Source organism: Bombina bombina, chromosome 2 (genome assembly GCF_027579735.1).
Source record: "Bombina bombina isolate aBomBom1 chromosome 2, aBomBom1.pri, whole genome shotgun sequence".
NCBI lineage: Eukaryota > Metazoa > Chordata > Amphibia > Anura > Bombinatoridae > Bombina > Bombina bombina.
Genome location: NC_069500.1, coordinates 107,958,600 through 107,985,142, shown reverse-complemented (window position 1 = coordinate 107,985,142; position 26,543 = coordinate 107,958,600).

The window sequence follows — 26,543 nt, the reverse complement described above, 5'->3', positions numbered from 1 at the left end:
GAGACATGTGGAACCTTCCCCTTGGAGGGAGTTCCTTGAACTCTAGAAGATACCCCTGAGAGACTATTTCTAGTGCCCAGGGATCCGGAACATCTCTTTCCATGGTTTCCATGCTGGTTTAGGCTGGGAAGCGTTACCCTCTTGTCTAGAGGCTGCAGAGTTAGGAGACGGTCCGTTCCTGAAATAATCTCCTTCAATTCTGGCCCGAAAAGGGTCTTACCTTTGAAAGGAATATTAAGCAGTTTTGTCTTGGACGACACATCCGCCGACCAAGATTTTAGCCAAAGCACTCTGCGCGCCACTATTGCAAAACCTGAATTTTTCACCGCTAATTTAGCCAATTGAAAAGCGGCATCTAAAATAAAGGAATTAGCCAACTTTAGTGTGTGAATTCTGTCCATGACTTCCTCATATGGAGTCTCCTTATGGAGCGAATTTTCTAGTTCCTCGAACCAAAAAGACGCCGCTGTGGTGACAGGAATAATGCACGAAATTGGTTGGAGAAGGAAACCTTGCTGAACAAATATCTTTTTAAGCAACCCTTCCAATTTTTTATCCATAGGATCTTTGAAAGCACAACTGTCCTCAATGGGAATAGTTGTGCGCTTGGCCAACGTAGAAACTGCCCCCTCAACCTTAGGGACTGTTTGCCATGCGTCCCTTCTGGGGTCGACAATGGGGAACATTTTCTTAAATATAGGAGGTGGGACAAAAGGTATACCTGGCTTCTCCCACTCCTTGGTCACTATGTCCGCCACCCTCTTGGGTATCGGAAAGGCATCAGCGTGCACAGGGACCTCTAGGAATTTGTCCATTTTGCACAATTTCTCTGGAATCACCAAAGAGTCACAATCATCAAGAGTAGTTAGCACCTCCTTAAGCAGGGCGCGGAGATGTTCTAACTTAAATTTAAATGCCATTATCAGATATCAGGTTCTGCCTGCTGAGAAACTGTTCCTGAATCAGAAATTTCTCCCTCAGACAGACCCTCCCTCACTGCCAATTCAGACTGGTGTGAGGGTATAACAGATAAATTATCATCAGCGCCCACTTGCTCATCCTCTGTATTTAAAACTGAGTAATCACGCTTTCTGGGAAATGCTGGCAGTTTGGATAAAAGATTTGCTATAGAATTATCCATTACTGCAGTTAATTGCTGCATAGTAACAAGCATTGGCGCGCTAGATGTACTAGGTGTCGCCTGCGCGGGCAAAACTGGTGTTGACACAGAAGGAGAGGATGATGAACTATCCCCACTACCTTCATTTGAAGAATCATCTTGGGCAACCTTATTAAATGTGACAGTACTGTCCTTACTTTGTTTGGATGCCATGGCACAATTTGAACATACATTTAAAGGGGGAACCACCTTGGCCTCCATACACACAGAACATATGCTATCTGAAGGTATAGACATGTTAGACAGACTTTAGCAGGCTATTAATGCAATAAAACCGTTTTTAAACAAAACCGTTACTGTATCTTTAAATAATAAAGAGTACACTTTATTTCTGTATGTTTGAAAAACTATGAAGGAAATATCCGATCTTTACAAAATTTGCACCCTAGTGTCTTAATGCTTTGAAAGTATTGCACACCAAATTTCTAACCCCTTAAATGAGCAAACCGGAGCTAATTGTTTAATTTACCAGTTTAAACCCACTATAGTCCCTGCCACAGCCTTTGCTGCAGCTTTTACCTTCCTTGGGGGTTATTCACCACAGAAATAAGCCTTCTTGAAATCGTTTTTATGGCCACAGGACCCTCTCACATGAAGCTGCATGCACTGCTTCCAAAAGTAACTGCACAACTGAGGCGCGAAAATGAGGCCTCCTCCCTCTGCATACCAGAGTGAAGGGGCCTTCCTGACTAGATTAGGAGTCTAAACAACTGCCAGGCGTAATAAAAACGTTCCCAAAAGTGTTTCAAAGTCACAAAACACTCCAAAAGTCATATAAATATTATATAAATCAATCGATTTAGCCCAAAATAGTGTCAACCAGTATAGAGCCCATTTATAAGCCTTCATTCTGTTATGAGTCTAAGAAAATGGCTTACCAATCCCATAAGGGAAAGTGACAGTCTTCTAGCATTACTATGTCTTGTTAGAAAAGGGACTAGTCATACCTGGAGCAGAAAAGTCTGCAAACTGTTCCCCCCAACTGAAGTTCTCTGGTTTCAACAGTCCTGCGTGGGAACAGCAATGGATTTTAGTTACTGTTGCTAAAATCATACTCCTCTTTTAACAGAACTCTTCATCACTTTCTGTTGTAGAGTAAATAGTACAAACCGGCACTATTTTAAAATAACAAACTCTTGATAGAAGAAATAAAACTACAACTAACACCACATACTCTTTACCATCCCCGTGGAGATGCTACTTGTTCAGAGCAGGCAAAGAGAATGACTGGGGGCGGAGCCAGAGGGGGGACTATATGGACAGCTTTTGCTGTGTGCTCCCTTTGCCATTTCCTGTAGGGGAAGAGAATATTCCCACAAGTAAGGATGAAGCCGTGGACCGGACACACCAATGTAGGAGAAAATAAATGAGTTTGAAGTCGGGCTAACTGATATATAAATACTTTCTTTATTTAATAACGATTAATTTGATAATTTAGTCACTATTTAAGCCATTTTGACACTGAATATATTTCATAGAGGCATTATTGTGTGATACTCGGACACTGATATAGCTAGTATATAATATGCTTAATTTACTATTAACTTTATACAGAACACTAAATGTTCAAAATTAAGATACTAACTAATATACCTCACATTTACTGCCTATAATTCAGGTGAGTTGACCGCAACATCTATTTCTCTAACTTTAAGAGCAAAAGAGTATATCTATCATAATATCTACGATGTGGATAATCCCTGACTATAAGACAGAAGTCTTTGGCAATTATAAATAATTCATCCATGTGATCAAAACTTTACTGTTATTGAGTAAACAGTTATCGCGGACTGTGGTATACCAACACAATCATTACCAAGCAACAAATAGTTCAAACTAAAAGAATTCAAGAATTGATCCTTGTGATCATAAACCCTATTGCTATTGAACTAATAGTTATTGCAGATTGTGTTATACTAGATACACAAGTACTACTGAGTGAATAATAGTCAGTCCAAACACAAGTACTTTATTAGTCAGACAAGCAGTTCTATTATATTAATATACTAATTATAGCTATATTGACTATAACCCACTTATTTGAATCCAACAAGCCGTTAGCAAATTACATAACAATTTTTATTTCCCTTAGTGTTACTCAGTGAGTTATCACACGCAACAAACTTGAGTATAACCTGTATTTTTACAACTAAGGTACGGCTGGAATAGAACCACATAATACTTTAATTACACTACCACTACCCAAGGCAACTTAAGTGTGTTTTTAATGTAAATCCTATTTTATTGAAACTATTAAAAGTTAAATTTTAACCTTTGTTTCACTAGTAAAATTTCATACACTACATCCAAGTTAAATTCCACCTTGTAATCAATATTCAAGATAAGCCTAGAGTGCTATATAGTGTATTATTTTGTTAGGAAGATTCTTCTTACTACAATCTGTAAATATAATTATTCTCAATACATTAGCACCAATACCCAGAAAAAGGTAGTAAATACATATACCTTTTCAATTTACGGGTGAATTTTGGGCTTCTTTTTGACCATCAGTAGTGCCATTGGTTCTTTTTTTGTTCAGTTATTTAGATCAATTGGCAAAAACGACACAATGCAGACATATTAACTGTTTCAATGCTGGGCCACACACAAAAACATAATTTATGCTAATCTGATAAATTAATTTCTTTCATGGTTGTGAGAGTTCACAATCATTTACTCTTGGGAATGAATATTCTCTACACTAGGAGGAGGTTCCCAAACCTCAAGAGCTCTATAAAACCCATCCAACATCACACATACCTCACTCTAACGTATAGCCAAGCAAGTGAGGTTAAATAATATAATAAAAAACAAAAAAACTAAACAAAAACAGAACAAGAGCCATAAAAGGATCAGGGAAAAACAAACAAACAGGAAAACACAAGGGTGAGGTCTTGTGAACTTTCACCCCCATGAAAGAAATTAATTTATCAGGTAAGCATAAATTATGTTTTATTTCATACAGGTGGTGAGAGTCCACGATCCATTATTCTTGGGAACTAATACCCAAGTTGTAGAGTCCACGAGTAATAACAGAAACAGAGCAATATTTTTTCACTGAGAAATTAAATCCACAACCCCAATAATATATATATATATATATATATATATATATATATATATATATATATATATATATATATATATTTAATACACTTAAAATAAGCAAACGGGCAAAAATATCAGACAACTGCCTGAAGAACCTTTCTACCAAAGGCTGCTTCAGAAGAAAAAAGGTAGAATTTAGTAAAAGTATGCAAAGAAGACTAAGTAGCTGCCTTACAAATTTGATCAACTAAAGCCTCATTCTTGAAAGCCCAAGAAGTGGCAACTGGCTTAGTAGAATGAGCAGTAATATGCTGCGGCAGAGGCTGTCCTGCCTCCAAATAAGCTTTGTGAATCAAAAATTTTAACCAAGAGACTAAAGAAACAGCGGAAGCATTCTGTCCATTCCTAGGACCAGAAAAAGAACAAAAACTGGAAGTTTGTCTAAAATCCTTAGTAGAATCTATGTACTATTTCAATGCCCTAACAACATCCAAGTAATGGAAAGATCTCTCAGAGGCATTCTTAGGGTTCGATTTATCATTTAGGGGCAGACAGGGGCATACAGATTTGCACTCGCAATCCCGCCCCCTGCCTGCGCACAGCAAAACACGCACGGGCAGGAGCTGTCAATCTCCCTGGTCGAACGAGACAACAATCTCTCTGCTTAGTTATCTGAAGAAACAACCTTAGGCAAAAAATAAGATGTCAGTAAAACAGCCTTATCCTGATGAAAAATCAGATAAGATTCACAGGAAAAAGCAGATAACTAAGAAACTCTTCTAGCAGAAGAAAACAAAATGTATTCTTACCTGATAAATTTATTTATTTCTTGACACGGTGACGCCTCTGGATCATCAATTACTGTTGGGAATATCACTCCTGGCCAGCAGGAGGAGGCAAAGAGCACCACTTCAGAGCTGTTAAGTATCCCTTCCCACAAACCCCAGTAATTTGACCGAAGGAAATGAGAAAAAGGAAATAACACAAGGTGCAGAGGTGCCTGGGGTTTATATAACAAAAATGTCTGAAAACAGGGAGGGCCTTGGACTCACTGTTCCAAGAAAGAAATACATTTATAAGGTAATTTTTTTCTTTCTAATGAGTCCATGGGACCATCAATTATTGTTAGGAATCAATACCCAAGCTAGAGGACACAGATGATAAGGGAGGGCAAGACAGGTAACCTAAACAGAAGGCACCACTGCTTGAAGAACCTTTCTCCCAAAGGAAGCCTCTGCCGAGGCAAAAATCTATAGAATTTAGAAAAAGTGTGCAAAGACGACCAAGTCGCCGCCTTACAGATCTGATCAACACAGGCCTCATTCTTTAAGGCCAAAGAGGAAGACACTGTCCTGGTGGAATGAGCTGTAATTCTCTCAGGAGGCTGCTGTCCAGCAGTCTCATACGCAAAACGAATAATATTTCTCAACTAGAGAGACAGAGAAGTGGCGGTAGCTTTCTGACCCTTACGGTTACCAGAGAAGCAAACAAGCAAAGCAGAAGACTGATGGAAGTCTTTTGTCGCCTGCAAATAGAATTTAAGAACACACACGTCTAGGTTGTGTAATAAACGTTCCTTATGAGAAGAAGGATTAGGACAGAGAGAAGGAACAACAATTTCCTGATTAATATTTTTGTCCGAAACAACCTTAGGAAGAAAACCAAACTTGGTACGGAGAACTGCGAATGAAAAATCAGATAAGGAGAATCACACTGCAAGGCTGAAAGTTCAGAAACTCTCTGAGCAGAAGAAATAGCAGTAAGAAACAAAACCTTCCAAGATAATAACTTAATATCTAATATAATATCTATGGAATGCATAGCCTCAAACGGAGCCTGTTCTAAAACTCTAAAAACAAGGTTAAGACTCCAAGGTGGAGCAACTGATTTAAACACAGGCCTGATTCTGAGCAGGGCCTAACAAAAGGATTGGACATCTGGCACGTCCGCCAGATGCTTATGCAGCAGAATGGATAGAGCAGAAATCTGACCCTTGAGGGTACTGACAGCTAATCCCTTCTCCAGACCTTCCTGGAGAAAAGACAAGATCCTTGGGATTCTGACCTTAGCCCAAGAATATCCTTTAGACTCACAACAATAGATATTTACACCATATCTTATGATAAATCTTTCTCGTAACAGGCTTACGAGCCTGCACCATGCTCTCAATGACCGATTCGGAAAAATGCCACTTAGCTAAAATCAAGCGTTCAATCTCCAAGCAGTCAGCTTCAGAGAAGTGAGATTTGGATGAAGGAAGGGACCCTGAATTAGAAGGTCCTTCCTAAACGGAAGTCTCCATGGAGGCAGAGACCACATCTCCACTAGATCTGCATACCAGATACTGCGAGGCCACGCAGGAGCTATTAGAATCACCGACACGCTCTCCTCCTTTATCCGGGCGATGACTCGCGGAAGAAGAGCAAACGGAGGGAAGAGATATGCCAACCTGAAGTTCCAAGGAACTGCCAGAGCATCTGTCAGAAAGGCTTAAGGATCTCTCGACCTCGAAACGTATCAGGTCGAACTCTGGTAACCCCCATTTGGTTGTTAACCTGGTGAACGGGATGGAAAGTCTGTCTGCTCTGAAAATCCGCTTCCCAACTGTCCACTCCTGGAATGTGGATGGCAGATACACAGCAATTGTGAGTCTCCGCCCACTGGATGATCCGTGCCACCTCCTTCATGGCTAGGGAACTCAGAGTTTCCCCCTTGGTGGTTGATGTAGGCCACTGGGGTTATGTTGTCCGTCTAAAAATCTGATGAACCTTGCTAGGGCCAGTTGAGGCCAAACCATCAATGCATTGAAAATCGTTCTCAACTCCAGAATGTTCATGGGGAGAGCAGATTCCTCCTGAGACCACAGTCCTTGCACCTTCAGCGAGTTCCAGACTGCTCCCCAACCCAACAGGCTAGCATCCGTGGTCACAATTACCCAAGAAGGTCTTTGAGAGAGAAAGACTGCCCCCTACTTGATCCAGTCCCGGATCAGGGCCACCCCTTCATGCTGACTTGGAGGGTTTGGGCTGCTCCTGTTTGGTAGAGGCCTGGGCAGACTTACCTCTGAAGTTACGAAAGGAATGAAAAACATAATTTATGTAAGAACTTACCTGATAAATTCATTTCTTTCATATTGGCAAGAGTCCATGAGCTAGTGACATATGGGATATACAATCCTACCAGGAGGGGCAAAGTTTCCCAAACCTTAAAATGCCTATAAATACACCCCTCACCACACCCACAATTCAGTTTAACGAATAGCCAAGTAGTGGGGTGATAAAGAAAGGAGTAGAAAGCATCAACAAAGGAAATTTGGAAATAATTGTGCTTTATACAAAAAATCATAACCACCATAAAAAGGGTGGGCCTCATGGACTCTTGCAAATATGAAAGAAATTAATTTACCAGGTAAGTTCTTACATAAATTATGTTTTCTTTCATGTAATTGGCAAGAGTCCATGAGCTAGTGACATATTGGATATCAATACCCAAGATGTGGAGTCTTCCACTCAAGAGTCACTAGAGAGGGAGGGAATAAAAATAAAAACAGCCATATTCAGCTGAAAAGATTAATCCACAACCCAAAAAAATAAGTTTATTTCATTTTTGAAAGAAAAAAAGTTAAAACAAAAGCAGAAGAATCAAACTGAAACAGCTGCCTGAAGAACGTTTCTACCAAAAACTGCTTCCGAAGAAGCAAATACATAAAAACGGTAGAATTTAGTAAATGTATGCAAAGAGGACCAAGTCGCCGCTTTGCAAATCTGATCAACTGAAGCTTCATTCCTAAAAGCCCACAAAGTGGAGACTGATCTAGTAGAATGAGCTGTAATTCTCTGAGGCGGGCCTGACCCGACTCCAAATGAGCTTGATGAATCAAAAGTTTCAACCAAGAAGCCAAGGAAATAGCAGAAGCCTTCTGACCTTTCCTAGGACCAGAAAATAAAACAAATAGACTGGAAGTCTTCCTGAAATCTTTAGTAGCTTCCACATAATATTTCAAAGCTCTTACCACATCCAAAGAATGTAAGGATCTCTCCAAAGAATTCTTAGGATTCGGACATAAGGAAGGGACAACAATTTCTCTACTAATGTTGTTAGTATTCACAACCTTAGGTAAAAATTGAAAAGAAGTCCGCAAAACTGCCTTATCCTGATGAAAAATCAGAAAAGGAGACTCACAAGAAAGAGCAGATAGCTCAGAAACTCATATAGCAGAAGAGATAGCCAAAAGGAACAACACTTTCCAAGAAAGTAGTTTAATGTCCAAAGAATGCTTAGGCTCAAATGGAGGAGCCTGTAAATCCTTCAGAACCAAATTAAGACTCCAAGGAGGAGAAATTGATTCAATGACAGGTTTAATACGAACTAAAGCCTGTACAAAACAGTGAATATCAGGAAGTATAGCAATCTTTCTGTGAAATAAAACAGAAAGAGCAGAGATTTTACCTTTCAAGGAACTTGCAGACAAACCCTTATCCAAACCATCCTGAAGAAACTGTAAAATTCTAGGAATTCTAAAAGAATGCCAGGAGAATTTATGAGAAGAACACCATGAAATGTAAGTCTTCCAAACTCTATAATATATCTTTCTAGAGACAGATTTACGAGCTTGTAACATAGTATTAATCACTGAGTCAGAGAAACCTCTATGACTTAGAACTAAGCATTCAATTTCCATACCTTCAAATTTAATGATTTGAGATCCTGATGGAAAAACGGACCTTGAGATAGTAGGTCCGGCCGTAACGGAAGTGGCCAAGGCGGGCAACTGGACATCCGAACCAGATCCGCATACCAAAACCTGTGTGGCCATGTGGGAGCCACCAGCAACACAAAAGACTGTTCCATGATGATTTTGGAGATCACTCTTGGAAGGAGAACTAGAGGCGGGAAGATGTAAGCAGGATGATAACACCAAGGAAGTGTCAGCGCATCCACTGCTTCCGCCTGAACATCCCTGGACCTGGACAGGTATCTGGGAAGTTTCTTGTTTAGATGAGAGGCCATGAGATCTATCTCTGGAAGACCCCACATCTGAACAATCTGAGAAAACACATCTAGATGGAGAGACCACTCCCCTGGATGTAAAGTCTGGCGGCTGAGATAATCCGCCTCCCAATTGTCTACACCTGGGATATGCACCGCAGAGATTAGACAGGAGCTGGATTCCACCCAAGCAAGTATCCGAGATACTTCTTTCATTGCTTGGGGACTGTGAGTCCTACCCTGATGATTGACATAAGCCACAGTTGTGATATTGTCTGTCTGAAAACAAATGAACGGTTCTCTCTTTAACAGAGGCCAAAACTCGCCTCTTGAGATTTCCAAACCCCTTGTGCTGTCAGAGATCCCCAAACAGCTCCAAAACCTGAAAGACTCGCATCTGTTGAGAAAACAGTCCAGGTTGGCCGAACAAAAGAAGCCCTTTGAACCAAACGATGGTGATCTATCCACCATGTCAGAGAGTGTCGTACATTGGGATTCAAGGATATTAATTGTGATATCTTTGTATAATCCCTGCACCATTGATTCAGCATACAAAGCTGTAGAGGTCTCATGTGAAAACGAGCAAAGGAGATCGCGTCCGATGCTGCAGTCATGAGACCTAAAACTTCCATGCACATAGCCACTGAAGGGAATGACTGAGACTGAAGGTACCGTCAGGCTGCAACCAATTTTAAACGTCTCTTGTCTGTTAGAGACAGAGTCATGGACACTGAATCTATCTGGAAGCCTAAAAAGGTGACCCTTGTCTGAGGAATCAAGAAACTTTTTGGTAAATTGATCCTCCAACCATGTTTCCGAAGAAACAACACTAGTTGATTCGTGTGAGATTCTGCAGTATGTAAAGACTGAGCTAGTACCAAGATATCGTCCAAATAAGGAAACAACGCAATACCCTGTTCTCTGATTACAGATAATAGGGCACCCAGAACCTTTGAAAAGATCATTGGAGCTGTTGCTAGGCCAAATGTTTAAATTCCCCAAATATAAAACTGACAGTCTGCTGAAGGAAATACATGAACCTGACTCATGGCAAATATAAGTACAATACAAATGGAAGAGCAACAAATTGGTAATGCTTGTCTAGAAAAGAGAATCTCAGAAACTGATAGTGTTCTGGATGAATCGGAATATGAAGGTATGCATCCTGCAAGTCTATTGTGGACATATAATGTCCTTGCTGAACAAAAGGCAGAATAGTCCTTATAGTCACCATCTTGAAAGTTGGTACTCTTACATAACGATTCAAAATTTTCAGATCCAGAACTGGTCTGAATAAATTTTCTTTCTTTGGTACAATGAATAGGTTTGAATAAAACCCCAAACCTTGTTCCTGAGGAGGAACTGGCATGATTACCCCTGAAGACTCCAGGTCTGAAACACACTTCAGAAAAGCTTGAGCTTTTACTGGATTTACAGGGATGCGTGAGAAAAAATCTTCTCACAGGAGGTCTTACTTTGAATCCTATTCGATACCCTTGAGAGACAATGCTCTGAATCCAATGATTTTGGACAGATTTTATCCAAAAATCCTTGAAAAACCTTAATCTGCCCCCTACCAGCTGAGCTGGAATGAGGGCTGCACCTTCATGCGGACTTAGGGGTAGACTTTGGTTTCCTAAATGGCTTGGATTTATTCCAATTTGAGGAAGGCTTCCAATTGGAAGCAAATTCCTTGGGAGGAGGATTGAGTTTTTGTTCCTTATTCTGACGAAAGGAACGAAAACGGTTAGAAGCCTTAGATTTACCCTTAGGTTTTTTATCCTGAGGCAGAAAAACTCCTTTTCCTCCAGTGATAGTTGAAATAATAGAATCCAACTGAGAACCAAATAAATTATTACCTTTTAAAGAAAGAGATAGTAATCTAGATTTAGATGTCATATCAGCATTCCAAGATTTAAGCCACAAAGCTCTTCTAGCTAATACAGCTAAAGACATGGATCTAACATCAATTTTGATAATATCAAAAATGGCATCACAAATAAAATGATTAGCATGCTGCAGTAAGCGAATAATGCTAGATATGTCAGGATACAATTCTCGTTGCGCTAAATTCTCCAACCACAACCGTTTTTGCTTCAAACTGCAAGCTATTACTGGACTGCATTGAGTTTGTTTATATACGCTATCCACTTGATGTCTGTCTACAGCGTTTAATGTATTTGAATCTGAATATGGATATGATGGTCTCTATTGCTAGCTGCTTGTTGCACAGGTAACGGCCCAGGTATTAGCTCCCAGCACCCAATTAAATTGTCTGAGAACTTTTGGTCCACTATTTCTGCTTCATCATTTATATCAGCCGCAACATCAGCCAAAGAAATAGCAGGTCTGAGTAGATGACCTGAATATAAATAGGCCTTCCTTAGATAAGATTCAAGCTTCCTATCTAAAGGATCCTTAAAGGAACAGTCAACATTGTAGATTTGCATAATCAACAAATGCAAGATAACAAGACAATGCAATAGCACTAAGTCTGAACTTCAAATTAGTAGTAGATTTTTTTTCTGACAATTTTAAAAGTTATGTCTTTTTCCACTCCCCCTATACCATGTGACAGCCATCAGTCAATCACAAATGCATACACGTACCATGTGACAGCAATCAGCCATTCACAAATGCATACACACTTATTCTTGCACGTGCTCAGTAGGAGCTGGTGACTCAAAAAGTTTAAATATAAAAAGACTGTGCACATTTTGTTAATGGAAGTAAATTAGAAAGTTGTTTAAAATGGCTGCTCTATCTGAATAATGAAAGGTTAATTTTGATTGAGTGTCCCTTTAAAGGAAGTACTATCTTCCATAGGAATAGTGGTACGTTTAGCAAGAGTAGAAATAGCCCCATCAACTTTGGGGATTTTTTCCCAAAACTCTATAGATTTTGCTGGTAAAGGATACAATTTTTTAAACCTTGAAGAAGGAATAAAAGTGCCTGGCTTATTCCATTCAATAGAAATCATATCAGAAATAGGAAAAACCCCTGGGGAAACCACAGGAGGTTTAAAAACAGCATTTAAACGTTTATTAGACTGAACGTCAATAGGACTGGTTACCTCAATATCCAAAGTAATTAACACTTCTTTTAATAAAGAACGCATATACTCTATTTTAAATAAATAAGTAGATTTGTCAGTGTCAATGTCTGAGGAAGGATCTTCTGAATCAGATAGATCCTCAGAAGAGGATAAATTATTATGTTGCTGGTCATTTGAAATTTCATCACCTAAATGAGAAATTTTAAAAGACCTTTTACGTTTATTAGAAGGTGGAAATCCAGACAAAGCCTTCAGAATAGAATTGGAAACAAATTCTTTAAAATTTACAGGTATATCATGTACATTAGAAGTTGAAGGAACTGCAACTGGCAATGTACTATTACTGATGGAAACACTATCTGTTTATCATGACAACTATTACAAATGACATTTGGTGGAATAATTTCTACACTTTTACAACAAATGCACATAGCTTTGGTAGACCCGATGTCAGGCAGAAATGTTCCAGCAGAAACTTCTGAGACAGGATCAGATTGGGACATCTTGCTCAATGTAAGAGAAAAAAACAACATATAAAGCAAAATTATCTATTTCCTTATATGACAGTTTAAGGAATGGGAAAAAATGCAAAAGCATAGGCCTCTGATAGAGAAAAAAAGCAAGAGGCAAACATCAATGGGGTATTGAAATAGTGAAAAAAAATAACCGGAAATGACACACTTGCGTCACTAATGACGCCGCCGTGTGAAAGGTCTCGGCGTCACGTATGACGCCGGAAATGACGAAGTTGCATCATAAACTTATTTTTTCGCGCCAAGAATGACGCAATAAAGTTTAGCATTTGACGCACCCACGGGCCTAATACCCGCAATAGCAAGAAGTAGTCAATTAAAAAAAAACAACTAAACCTCAGGTAAGAAATACATTTCTTTAAATGTTTTAATTCCCCAAATATGAAACTGACAGTCTGCTGAAGGAAATACCTGACTCATGGCAAATATAAGTACAATACATATATTTAGAACTTTATATAAATGCATAAAGTGCCAAACCATAGCTGAGAGTGTCTTAAGTAATGAAAACATACTTACCAAAAGACACCCATCCACATATAGCAGATAGCCAAACCAGTACTAAAACAGTTATTAGTAGAGGTAATGGTAAATTGAGAGTATATCGTCGATCTGAAAAGGGAGGTAGGAGATGAATCTCTACGACCGATAACAGAACTTATGAAATAGACCCCCGTTAGGGAAATCATTGTATTCAAATAAGTGATACTCCCTTCACGTCCCTCTGACATTCGCTGTACTCTGAGAGGAATCGGGCTTCAACAATGCTGAGAAGCGCATATCAACGTAGAAATCTTAGCACAAACTTACTTCACCACCTCCATAGGAGGCAAAGTTTGTAAAACTGAATTGTGGTGAGGGGTGTATTTATAGGCATTTTGAGGTTTGGGAAACTTTGCCCCTCCTGGTAGGATTGTATATCCCATATGTCACTAGCTCATGGACTCTTGCCAATTACATGAAATAAATTATTCTGACGTCCCTTAAAGGGCACTGTACCCAAAAAATTTTTTTTCGTGATTCAGATTGAGCATGAAATTTTAAGCAACTTTCTAATTTACTCCTATTATCAAATTTTCTTCATTCTCTTGGTATCTTTATTTGAAATGCAAGAATAAGAGAAGGCGTTATAACAGACGCAATAACCAATCAGGTAAAGAGGGGAATACTAATTCCACAGAAATTCCAAAAAAGGTCACTTTTTCAGATTCTGAGAATGAGTGTAGTGATGAGGATAGATTTGCATCGAGTTTTGAATATGTTTCAGGAGATGATGCAAATTCTAGTACCGAAAGAGAGGAGATCCCAGACATATCAGTAGCAACATGTGCAGCAACTACTATACAAAAAGGTATTCTCAAGGGACACTCAGACCAGGGAACTAGACCTAAGACCAATGGTACCACAAGTAATCAAATCCAACCACACAAATCCACCCCCAAGGACCCCAAACAATTTCAGGGAAGGGGAGTCAGGGAAGATATAGACACGATAAAGACAAACAAAGGACAGACAGAACAAAAGAGATACACTCTGAGAGGGAAAAATGCCAAAGTGAAGAAATACCAATAAATATGGTTATCAATATTTCTAACTATACATTATATGATTTAGAAATTAAAGTGCTTAATTTAGGCCTAGGTTTTGTTCCATCAAGAAAATTTAATCTTTTCCAAACTATACTTGACCTAAATAAATTAATCAGAGATTTAACATTAATAAAGTTCTTTAAAACCAATAATGAGTCTAGTGCTGATAATTTGGTACTTTCTCAGGAACAAACTACAACAAATCAACATCTCTCTTTTGCTGACACTTGCACTCTTATTGATCTAGAAGATCTAAGCAGTGCTAATCAGAGAGATGAGACTTTGCAAGTCAGCAAAGTTAAATCTAAAATGAAGAATAAATCAACCTTTTACCCGACTAAAACCAGAGGTAAAATACTGGAAGTTTTCCATGAAAGAGTGGTGGATGACCTAACTGATTTATCTAATTCTGTAGAGAAGAATGCTTCCAATTTGACCATAAAAGAGAGGGAAACATTGGTAAAATTCCAAAAGAATAAAGACATCGTGATCAGGCAGTCAGATAAGGGCGGGAGTGTGGTTGTAATGAATCAATCACACTATGTGGCTGAGGCCCTAAGGCAGCTTAATGATAGTGACACTTACACGATTTTGACTAACAATCCTACTAAACAATACACCAGGAGCTTTCTCTTCTGGATGAGGTGGTGGAGGAGGGTCTCATGGATCAGGATACAGCCAATTTTTGTCTGGTTACTGATCCTGTGACACCCATCTTCCACCACCTCCCAAAAGTACATAAGAGTCTTACCAACATTAAGGGGAGACCCATAGTGGCAGGTATTGGCTCTCTTTTAGAGCCATTGTCTAAATGGGTTGATGATTTATTGCAACCCATGGTGACTCTACTACCAAGTTATATTAGGGATACATCACATGTCTTACAGGTTGGAGCCAATTGTTTGGAAAGAGGAGTACAGTTGGCTGACAATTGATGTCGTATCACTGTACTCCTCGATCCCCCACACACAAGGCCTTCAAGCAATTGAATTTTTTCTAAATCTTTTCTCTGATTTATCATATGAATCCAAGAGTTTGGTTGTTAGGATTGTGAAATTCTTATTGGAGCATAATTTTTTTATGTTCCAGGGACTCTACTACCTCCAGAGACGTGGCACCGCCATGGGGGCGAAGTTCGCCCCCTCATATGCCAACCTTTTTATGGGTTGGTGGGAGCGGTGCCATGTCTATGGAGGTAGTACCGCCGGATTTAATTACATTGCTTTGTACGTCCGCTTCATTGATGATCTGCTTGTTGTTTGGTCTTCGGACCAACAATCAGCAAAAGAATTTGTAGACTTACTTAACATTAATGAGGTGGGAATACAGTTCACATACGAGTGGCAGAAAGAAACAGTTCATTTCTTGGACATTACCCTTACAGGAGATATCCAAGAGGGCAGGGTTATTTCTGCCCTCTATCGGAAACCTATCTCAGGCAACAATCTCCTACATGCCCGAAGTTGCCATCCACGGCATGTTTTTAAAGGAATTGCCAAAAGTCAGTTCCTGCGGGCAAAAAGGAATTGTACGAGAGAAGATACTTTCCGAAGAGAGAGCAGAGATTTGAAATCAAGAATGCTCAAAAGGGGTTATCCTAGTAAAGTAATTGATAAGGCCTTCTTTGAAATTAAAGATGGAACAGAAACATATGAGCCACAAAAACAAAAACAACACCAAAGTGATACCAAAAGACAACTGAGATTCATTACGTCATATTCCAATCAATATGATGAAGTATGTCGTATTATTAAAAACAACTTACCAATTCTCATGGGTGATAAACAATTGAAAGATGAAATAAAACAAGGGTGCATGTTTGTACCTAAACGAAATGTGACACTAGGGAATATTTTGGCTCCCAGTATGTTACAGACAGCAAGTACTTCTGGCTCATCTTGGCTAAAGCATAATGGTACCTTTAAATGTGGAAGAAAAGTATGTACCTCTTGTGATCACATCAATATTTCACCCACATTTAGATCCCATGTAACAGGTGAGGAGTTCCCGACTAGGGGATGCATAAATTGTAGGAGTAAATTTGTTATCTACATCATAGAATGCACCCAATGTAGGAGACAATACACAGGTAGGACCACTAGGGAGGTAGGCAAACGTGTAAAAGAACATCTGTCTTATATCTCAAGTAAAAGAACATGTTCAACTCTCTCTACTCATTTTATTGAGTACCACAATCAGGATGTTACAACTTTTAAATGGCAGGCCATTGAACAAATTGGCACACCACCGAGAGGTGGAGATAAGTTGTCCATTTTAAGTAACATAGAAACATAGATATTGACGGCAGATAAGAGCCATAGGCCCAGCAAGTCTGTCCGACCTTACCTAACAGTATAAACTTATCTAGTTCGTAGGATAGCCTTATGCTTGTCCCATGCATTTTTAAAGTCCCCCACAGTGTTTGTTGCTACTACCTCTTGAGGAAGTTTATTCCATAAATCAATCACTCTTTCTGTAAAGAAGTGCTTCCTCAAATTACTCCTGAATCTATTACCCTTTAGCTTGAGCTCATGACCCCTTGTTCTTGAATTTTCCATTTTATGTAAAATACCCACAGCCTCAGTTTTACTAAACCCTTTAATGTACTTGAAAGTTGCTATCATATCACCTCTTTCCCTTCTCTCCTCTAAGCTATACATATTTAGGTCATTGAGCCTATCTTGGTAAGTTTTATTTTTTAGACCATGTACCATTTTGGTAGCCCTCCTTTGCACAGATTCAAGTTTGTTAATATGCTTCTGAAGATATGGCCTCCAGAACTGCACACAATACTCAAGATGAGGCCTAACTAATGATCTATAAAGTGGCATAAGAACCTTACTATTTCTGCTGCAAAACAGAATTTATGCTTACCTGATAAATTACTTTCTCCAACGGTGTGTCCGGTCCACGGCGTCATCCTTACTTGTGGGAATATCTCTTCCCCAACAGGAAATGGCAAAGAGTCCCAGCAAAGCTGGCCATATAGTCCCTCCTAGGCTCCGCCCACCCCAGTCATTCGACCGACGGACAGGAGGAAAAATATAGGAGAAACCATATGGTACCATGGTGACTGTAGTTAGAGAAAATAATTCATCAGACCTGATTAAAAAACCAGGGCGGGCCGTGGACCGGACACACCGTTGGAGAAAGTAATTTATCAGGTAAGCATAAATTCTGTTTTCTCCAACATTGGTGTGTCCGGTCCACGGCGTCATCCTTACTTGTGGGAACCAATACCAAAGCTTTAGGACACGGATGAAGGGAGGGAGCAAATCAGGTTACCTAAACGGAAGGCACCACGGCTTGCAAAACCTTTCTCCCAAAAATAGCCTCCAAAGAAGCAAAAGTATCAAATTTGTAAAATTTGGCAAAAGTGTGCAGTGAAGACCAAGTCGCTGCCTTACATATCTGATCAACAGAAGCCTCGTTCTTGAAGGCCCATGTGGAAGCCACAGCCCTAGTGGAGTGAGCTGTGATTCTTTCAGGAGGCTGCCGTCCGGCAGTCTCGTAAGCCAATCGGATGATGCTTTTAAGCCAAAAGGAAAGAGAGGTAGAAGTCGCTTTTTGACCTCTCCTTTTACCAGAATAGACGACAAACAGAGAAGATGTTTGTCTGAAATCTTTTGTAGCTTCTAAATAGAATTTTAGAGCACGGACTACGTCCAAATTGTGTAACAAACGTTCCTTCCTTGAAACTGGATTCGGACACAAAGAAGGTACAACTATCTCCTGGTTAATATTTTTGTTAGAAACAACCTTTGGAAGAAAACCAGGCTTAGTACGCAAAACCACCTTATCTGCATGGAACACCAGATAGGGCAGAGAACACTGCAGAGCAGATAACTCTGAAATTCTTCTAGCAGAAGAAATAGCAACCAAAAACAAAACTTTCCAAGATAACAACTTAATAACTATGGAATGTAGAGGTTCAAACGGAACCCCTTGAAGAACTGAAAGAACTAGATTTAAACTCCAGGGAGGAGTCAAAGGTCTGTAAACAGGCTTGATCCTAACCAGAGCCTGAACAAATGCTTGAACATCTGGCATAGCTGCCAGTCGTTTGTGTAGTAAGACAGATAAAGCAGAAATCTGTCCCTTTAGAGAACTCGCAGATAATCCTTTATCCAAACCTTCTTGTAGAAAGGAAAGAATCTTAGGAATTTTTATCTTATTCCATGGGAATCCCTTGGATTCACACCAGCAGATATATCTTTTCCATATTTTATGGTAAATCTTTCTAGTTACCGGTTTTCTGGCCTGAACCAGAGTATCTATCACAGAATCTGAAAACCCACGCTTTAATAGAATCAAGCGTTCAATCTCCAAGCCGTCAGCTGGAGGGAGACCAGATTTGGATGTTCGAATGGACCCTGAACAAGAAGGTCCTGTCTCAAAGGTAGCTTCCATGGTGGAACCGATGACATATTCACCAGGTCTGCATACCAAGTCCTGCGTGGCCACGCAGGAGCTATCAAGATCACCGAGGCCCTCTCCTGTTTGATCCTGGCTACCAGCCTGGGAATGAGAGGAAACGGTGGGAACACATAAGCTAGATTGAAGGTCCAAGGCGCTACTAATGCATCCACTAGAGTCGCCTTGGGATCCCTGGATCTGGACCCGTAGCAAGGAACCTTGAAGTTCTGACGAGACGCCATCAGATCCATGTCTGGAATGCCCCATAATTGAGTCAACTGGGCAAAAATCTCCGGGTGGAGTTCCCACTCCCCCGGATGGAATGTCTGACGACTCAGATAATCCGCTTCCCAGTTTTCCACACCTGGGATGTGGATCGCAGATAGATGGCAGGAGTGATTCTCCGCCCATTGTATTATTTTGGTCACTTCTTTCATCGCCAGGGAACTCCTTGTTCCCAAGAGAGGAGAGAAGGAAGAGGGAGGGGGAACAGACGACATCAGGGCCAATATATGATGACCAGAAATCGCATGAGATACAACTAGAAGAGGAAAGTGACTCACTTTTGGGCCCTCAGCCCCCCTCTCATAAAATGGGTATTGTCAACCTTTCCTCATTCCCCCTAAATCGCGAACATATAAAAGTACTGGAAAAGGGACTTAGTTTTTGCCCTTCTAATAGTCTAGATTTATTCGAAGTCACCAAGGACTTACATCTTTTTGCGAGAAAACTCGCTTTAAAAAAGATAATGACGCCAAAAATACAAGTAGATCTGGCCTGTAGAAAAGAGAGGGATACTCTGGATTGTCTAGAGACTCTTCTCTATGAACAGAGTAATGAAATTACAGATATCCTTCCAAAAACAGATTTAAAGAAAAAATCCACTTACATGCCCTCTTTTTCCTCCATTCCAAATATTTCGGTTTTTGTTCAAAATGTCTCTCAGGAGTTGACACAAGTCCAAACTACAAAGATTGTCAATGATAATCTTACTAAATCTGAACGAAGAGCCCTTAAAGAACTGATTAATCATCAGGAATTGGTCATAAAACCGGCCGACAAGGGGGGTAATGTTGTCATTCTTACTCAAGAATACTACATTAAAGAAGCAATGCGGCAATTACTTGATGAAACTCAATATGCCAAATCTTCTTTTGAGGAATTTCATAGATCTCACAATGAACTTCTTTTTCTATTAAATGAAGCACGTAGAAATAATTTGATTACAAGCCAAGAGTTTGGTTTTTTGTATAATCATAAACCAAAAACACCAGTCTTCTACTGGATACCAAAGTTACATAAATCCATTAAAAATCCACCAGGACGCCCCATCATTTCTGGGATGGGGGGCCCCACTGAAGGAATAAGTAACTATATTGATAGGTTTTTACAGCCATTTGTAAATGACTTACGTACCTTTGTCCAAGATTCAACAGATGTGATTAAAAAACTTGATGGGATCAATGTCTCTGACAAGACCATTTTGGTCTCGTTGGATGTTGAATCCTTATATTCTTCAATTCCCCACTCTATTGGAATTGCAACTTGTGAAAAATTTCTCAACACAAGAGGAGTGGGCTATAGTAAACATTCTAAATTTGTAAGTGAACTTTTGAAATTTTTTCTGGAAAACAATATTTTCATTTTTGATGGCAAATATTATAAACAGAAACAAGGGAAAGCAATGGGGGCTACATGCGCCCCAACTTATGCTTGTTTACATCTTGGTGGATGGGAAGATCAAATTGTCTTTGGTGAGCATTCTGACATAGTTGAGGCGCATGTAGCCCTCTGGATCAGATATGTGGATGATATCCTCCTGCTATGGGACGGCAGTGAGGAGGATCTACTTAAATTTGTTTCCCTCCTGAATAAGAATAATTTAAATATCTTCTTAACTTGTAGTTATGATTCTAGCACTATTAATTTTTTGGACTTAAAAATTAGTAAGAACGAAGGTAAAATTGAAACAGAAGTGTTCCGAAAGCCGACTGCAACTAATAGCCTTCTCTTGGGAACGAGTCATCATCCTGAAAACCTTAAGAGGGGTATCCCCTATGGGCAATTTCTACGGTTACGCAGAATTTGCTCTAGAGACCAAACCTTTAAACAACAGGCAAAAGATATGGCGACTCGTTTTTTGGAGAGAGGCTATTCAAAAAGATGCGTAAAAAGAGCACTCTATAGAGCATCTCAGCATCAAAGAAAAGATCTGCTGTATAAAAAGAATACCAAAAGTGAGAATGTGGAAGACACTAAAATCAGATTTATTACTAAATATAATGCCCATTGGAGTAAAGTTAAAAGTATTTTAAACAACAACTGGCATTTGCTGACTAATGATTCTACATTACACCAACATGTGGGGGATTATCCCCTAATGACAGCAAGGAGACCTAACAATTTGAAAGATCTCCTTGTCAAGAGCGAATTTAACAAAGTGCCTACATGTAACTGGTTAGAACGCAATGCCCAAAAAATAGTCGGCAGTTCCCCCTGTAATCACTGTGTCTGCTGTCAATTCGTGCAGATAACTAAGACTTTTAGCACAAATACAGGAGTCACATATAAAATCAATTCATTCATTAATTGTTCCACAAAAGGAGTCATATCTTCTCTATTACTCGTGTAAATGTTTTTATGTGGGTAAAACTTTTAGAGAATTACGCTCCCGCATTACAGAACATAGAGACGATATAAAGGACTTCAATATTGATAGCCCAGTGGCGAGACATTTTGCTCAATTTCACAAATCAAAAATTGATGAACTTTGTTTTATTGGAATAGAATCAGTTAAACTGAGCATGCATGGGGGGGACATTGATAGAATTATTTTACAAAAAGAAACAAGATGGATGTACAAACTGAACACCCTATCTCCCAATGGCTTAAATGAAAAATTGGAAATTGCTTCCTTTTTAGGCTAATTCCTTATACCTTACTTTGTCTGCACATCTCCATTTATTTCTATATGTGTATAGAATATGGGATCTCAAAAGTAACAAAATAAATCAAAATTGTAAATATATACTATTATGATGAGCTAAATCGCACATATTTGTTGTTAGAGTAATTTGACACACATAACATTATAATTAAGTATTGTCTTTTTAAATATTGCACAATGGTGTATTAAAATAAAATAGTTTTTAGTATATTTTGTATATATGATTTGTTGCGGATGTGTGTGTGAGTGAGTATCTGAACCATTGAAGTGTATCTAATCAATTTCTGCTATGGAATACTTCACCTTGGTCACTTGAGAAGCCCTGCATTTAGCTGTACTTAAAAGTAACAATTGTAAAGACATTGTAACAGCGGCTAATTGTGATTGACATGAATTTCATCAAATGAAAAAGATTCTGGAAACCGGCATCCAATAAAAAGGCTGGTAATCAAGGTGTCGTTAGCACCTGGAAGAAGCTCCATGCTGCACTGACTGAAGGAGCGAAACGAGCGTTTGGACTTGTCGTGCTTGGCAGCCCTTACAGCAGATCCCCTGCTCATCCTGACTTACCCCTGATGTTTGGACGCTCTAAGAACGAGGTAGCTAGGAGGGGCGACCGCGTGAACAAATACAGGTAGAATATGTTATACGCATCTGTACACCGAATATTACTGTCTTAAAATAAAACAGCACCTGTGAATAAAGACGCGTGTTTCTATTGCTCCTCCTATGCTATGCCTTTAAAGCACTATTTGACTCAGTAACAATTGGGGTTCAAGTCTGAAGTAACTGGTCTCTATACACCGGGGACTGTATAACTGCATCCATCTTTTGCATTAACGCTGCACTTATTGGATTACAAATATCTGCAAGTCTTAAACGGACTGTTTTTGGTCTATTTCCCCTGGTGCACCAGATAATAACTTTTTGGCCAGTACTTTATAACACTGTTTTGTGTGGGATCCACTGTATGAATGTAAATGTGTGTATTGTGCATTTAGTTAATAAATATTTATATCGTTTTTGACATACAAGCTTTTGTTGTGTATTTATTTAATTTTACAGTTGTGCTGGATTTACCTAGACTTTTGGGAATTTCTTATTGTGAAATCCCCACTTCCTTTTCTATGTTGTTTCATATGTATCTTTCTAGGAAGCACCTGTTCTCTAGTGAATTAACTTATTAGTGTGCAACTCTCTCTTTTTGTGTCTTTTTTGAACTCCTTGTTCCCCCCTGATGATTGATATACGCAACAGTCGTCATGTTGTCTGATTGGAATCTTATGAATCTGGCCTTTGCAAGCTGAGGCCAAGCCCTGAGAGCATTGAATATAGCTCTTAGTTCCAGAATGTTTATCGGGAGAAGAGACTCTTCCCGAGACCATAGTCCCTGAGCTTTCAGGGATTCCCAGACCGCACCCCAGCCCACTAGACTGGCATCGGTCGTGACAATGACCCACTCTGGTCTGCGGAAGCTCATTCCCTGGGATAGGTGGTCCAGGGATATCCACCAACGGAGTGAATCTCTGGTCTTCTGATCTACTTGAATCACTGGAGACAAGTCTGTATAGTCCCCATTCCACTGTTTCAGCATGCACAGTTGTAATGGTCTTAGATGAATTTGCGCAAAAGGAACTATGTTCATTGCTGCAACCATCAACCCTACTACTTCCATGCACTGAGCTATGGAAGGACGTGGAACAGAATGAAGAACTTGACAAGCGCTTAGAAGTTTTGACTTTCTGACATCTGTCAGAAAAATCCTCATTTCTAAGGAATCTATTATTGTTCCCAAGAAGGGAACTCTTGTTGACGGAGACAGAGAACTTTTTTCTATGTTCACCTTCCATCCGTGAGATCTGAGAAAGGCCAGAACGATGTCTGTATGAGCCTTTGCTTTTGAAAGGGACGACGCTTGTATTAGAATGTCGTCCAAGTATGGTACTACTGCAATGCCCCTCGGTCTTAGAACCGCTAGAAGGGACCCGAGTACCTTTGTGAAAATCCTTGGAGCAGTGGCTAATCCGAATGGGAGGGCCACAAACTGGTAATGTTTGTCCAGAAAGGCAAACCTTAGGAACTGACGATATTCTTTGTGGATAGGAATATGTAGGTACGCATCCTTTAGATCCACGGTAGTCATAAATTGACCTTCCTGGATAGTGGGTAGAATCGTTTGAATGGTTTCCATTTTGAACGATGGTACCCTGAGAAATTTGTTTAGGATCTTTAAATCCAGAATTGGTCTGAAGGTTCCCTCTTTTTTGGGAACTACGAACAGATTTGAGTAAAATCCCATTCCTTGTTCCGTCATTGGAACTGGGTGTATCACTCCCATCTTTAACAGGTCTTCTACACAATGTAAGAACGCCTGTCTCTTTATTTGGTTTGAGGATAAGTGAGACATGTGGAACCTTCCCCTTGGGGGTAGTTCCTTGAATTCCAGAAGATAACCCTGAGAAACTATTTCTAGCGTCCAGGGATCCTGAACATCTCTTGCCCAAGCCTGAGCAAAGAGAGAGAGTCTGCCCCCCACTAGATCCGGTCCCGGATCGGGGGCTACTCCTTCATGCTGTTTTGTTAGCGGTAGCAGGCTTCTTGGTCTGCTTACCCTTGTTCCAGCCTTGCATCGGTTTCCAGGCTGGTTTGGACTGTGAGGCATTACCCTCTTGCTTAGAGGATGCAGAATTAGAGGCCGGTCCGTTCCTGAAATTACGAAAGGAACGAAAATTAGACTTATTCTTGGCCTTGAAAGGCCTATCTTGTGGGAGGGCGTGGCCCTTTCCCCCAGTGATGTCTGAGATAATCTCTTTCAATTCTGGTCCAAAGAGAGTTTTACCCTTGAAGGGGATGTTAAGCAATTTTGTCTTGGATGATACATCCGCTGACCAAGACTTTAGCCAAATCGCTCTGCGCGCCACAATTGCAAACCCTGAATTTTTCGCCGCTAATCTAGCTAATTGCAAAGCGGCATCTAAAATAAAAGAGTTAGCCAACTTAAGTGCGTGAACTCTGTCCATAACCTCCTCATATGGAGTCTCTCTACTGAGCGACTTTTCTAGTTCCTCGAACCAGAACCACGCTGCTGTAGTGACAGGAACAATGCACGAAATGGGTTGTAGAAGGTAACCTTGCTGTACAAAAATCCTTTTTAAGCAAACCTTCCAATTTTTTATCCATAGGATCTTTGAAAGCACAACTATCCTCGATAGGAATAGTAGTGCGCTTGTTTAGAGTGGAAACTGCCCCCTCGACCTTAGGGACTGTCTGCCATAAGTCCTTTCTGGGGTCGACCATAGGAAATAATTTCTTAAATATAGGAGGGGGAACAAAAGGTATGCCGGGCTTCTCCCACTCCTTATTCACTATGTCCGCCACCCGCTTGGGTATAGGAAAAGCGTCGGGGTGCACCGGAACCTCTAGGAACTTGTCCATCTTGCATAATTTTTCTGGAATGACCAAGTTGTCACAATCATCCAGAGGAGATAACACCTCCTTAAGCAGTGCGCGGAGATGTTCTAATTTAAATTTAAATGTCACAACATCAGGTTCAGCCTGTTGAGAAATTTTTCCTGAATCTGAAATTTCCCCATCTGACAAAACCTCCCTCATGGCCCCTTCAGATTGGTGTGAGGGTATGACAGAACAATTATCATCAGCGCCCTCGTGCTCTTCAGTGTTTAAAACAGAGCAATCGCGCTTTCTCTGATATGCAGGCATTTTGGATAAAATATTTGCTATGGAGTTATCCATTACAGCCGTCAATTGTTGCATGGTAATAAGCATTGGCGCGCTAGAGGTACTAGGGGCCTCCTGCGTGGGCAAAACTGGTGTAGACACAGAAGGAGATGATGTAGAACCATGTCTACTCCCTTCATCTGAGGAATCATCTTGGGCAATTTCATTATCTGTGGCAGTACTGTCCTTACTTTGCTTGGACGCTATGGCACAATTATCACACAATTTTGAAGGGGGAGACACATTGGCTTTCATACATATAGAACATAGCTTATCTGAAGGCACAGACATGTTAAACAGGCTTAAACTTGACAATAAAGCACAAAAACCGTTTTAAAACAAAACCGTTACTGTCTCTTTAAATTTTAAACAGAGCACACTTTATTACTGAATATGTGAAAAAATATGAAGGAATTGTTCGAAATTTACCAAAATTTCACCACAGTGTCTTAAAGCATTAAAAGTATTGCACACCAATTTTCAGAGCTTTAACCCTTAAAATAACGAAACCGGAGCCGGTTACAGATTTAACCCCTATACAGTCCCAGCTACAGCCTTTGCTGTGACTTTACCAAGCCCAGAGGGGAATACGATACCAAATGACGCCTTCTAGGAACTTTTCCAACTACTGTCAGGTCCTCACACATGCATCTGCATGTCTTGTTCTCAAAAACAACTGCGCAGTAATGGCGCGAAAATGAGGCTCAGCGTACAACTGGGAAGGCCCTTCCTGACTGGAAAAGGTGTCTAACATAGTGCCTGACGTTAAAAAACGTTCCCCAAGTTTATAAGTGTGAATTATCAGCATAAACATGTATAAAATGTCCAAATAAAGCAAACGATTTAGCCCATAAAAGTGTCTACCAGTTTTATAGCCCATATTAAGCCCTCTCTGTTTGAGACTAAGAAAATGGCTTACCGGTCCCCATGAGGGGAAATGACAGCCTTCCAGCATTACACAGTCTTGTTAGAAATATGGCTAGTCATACCTTAAGCAGAAAAGTCTGCTAACTGTTTCCCCCAACTGAAGTTACTTCATCTCAACAGT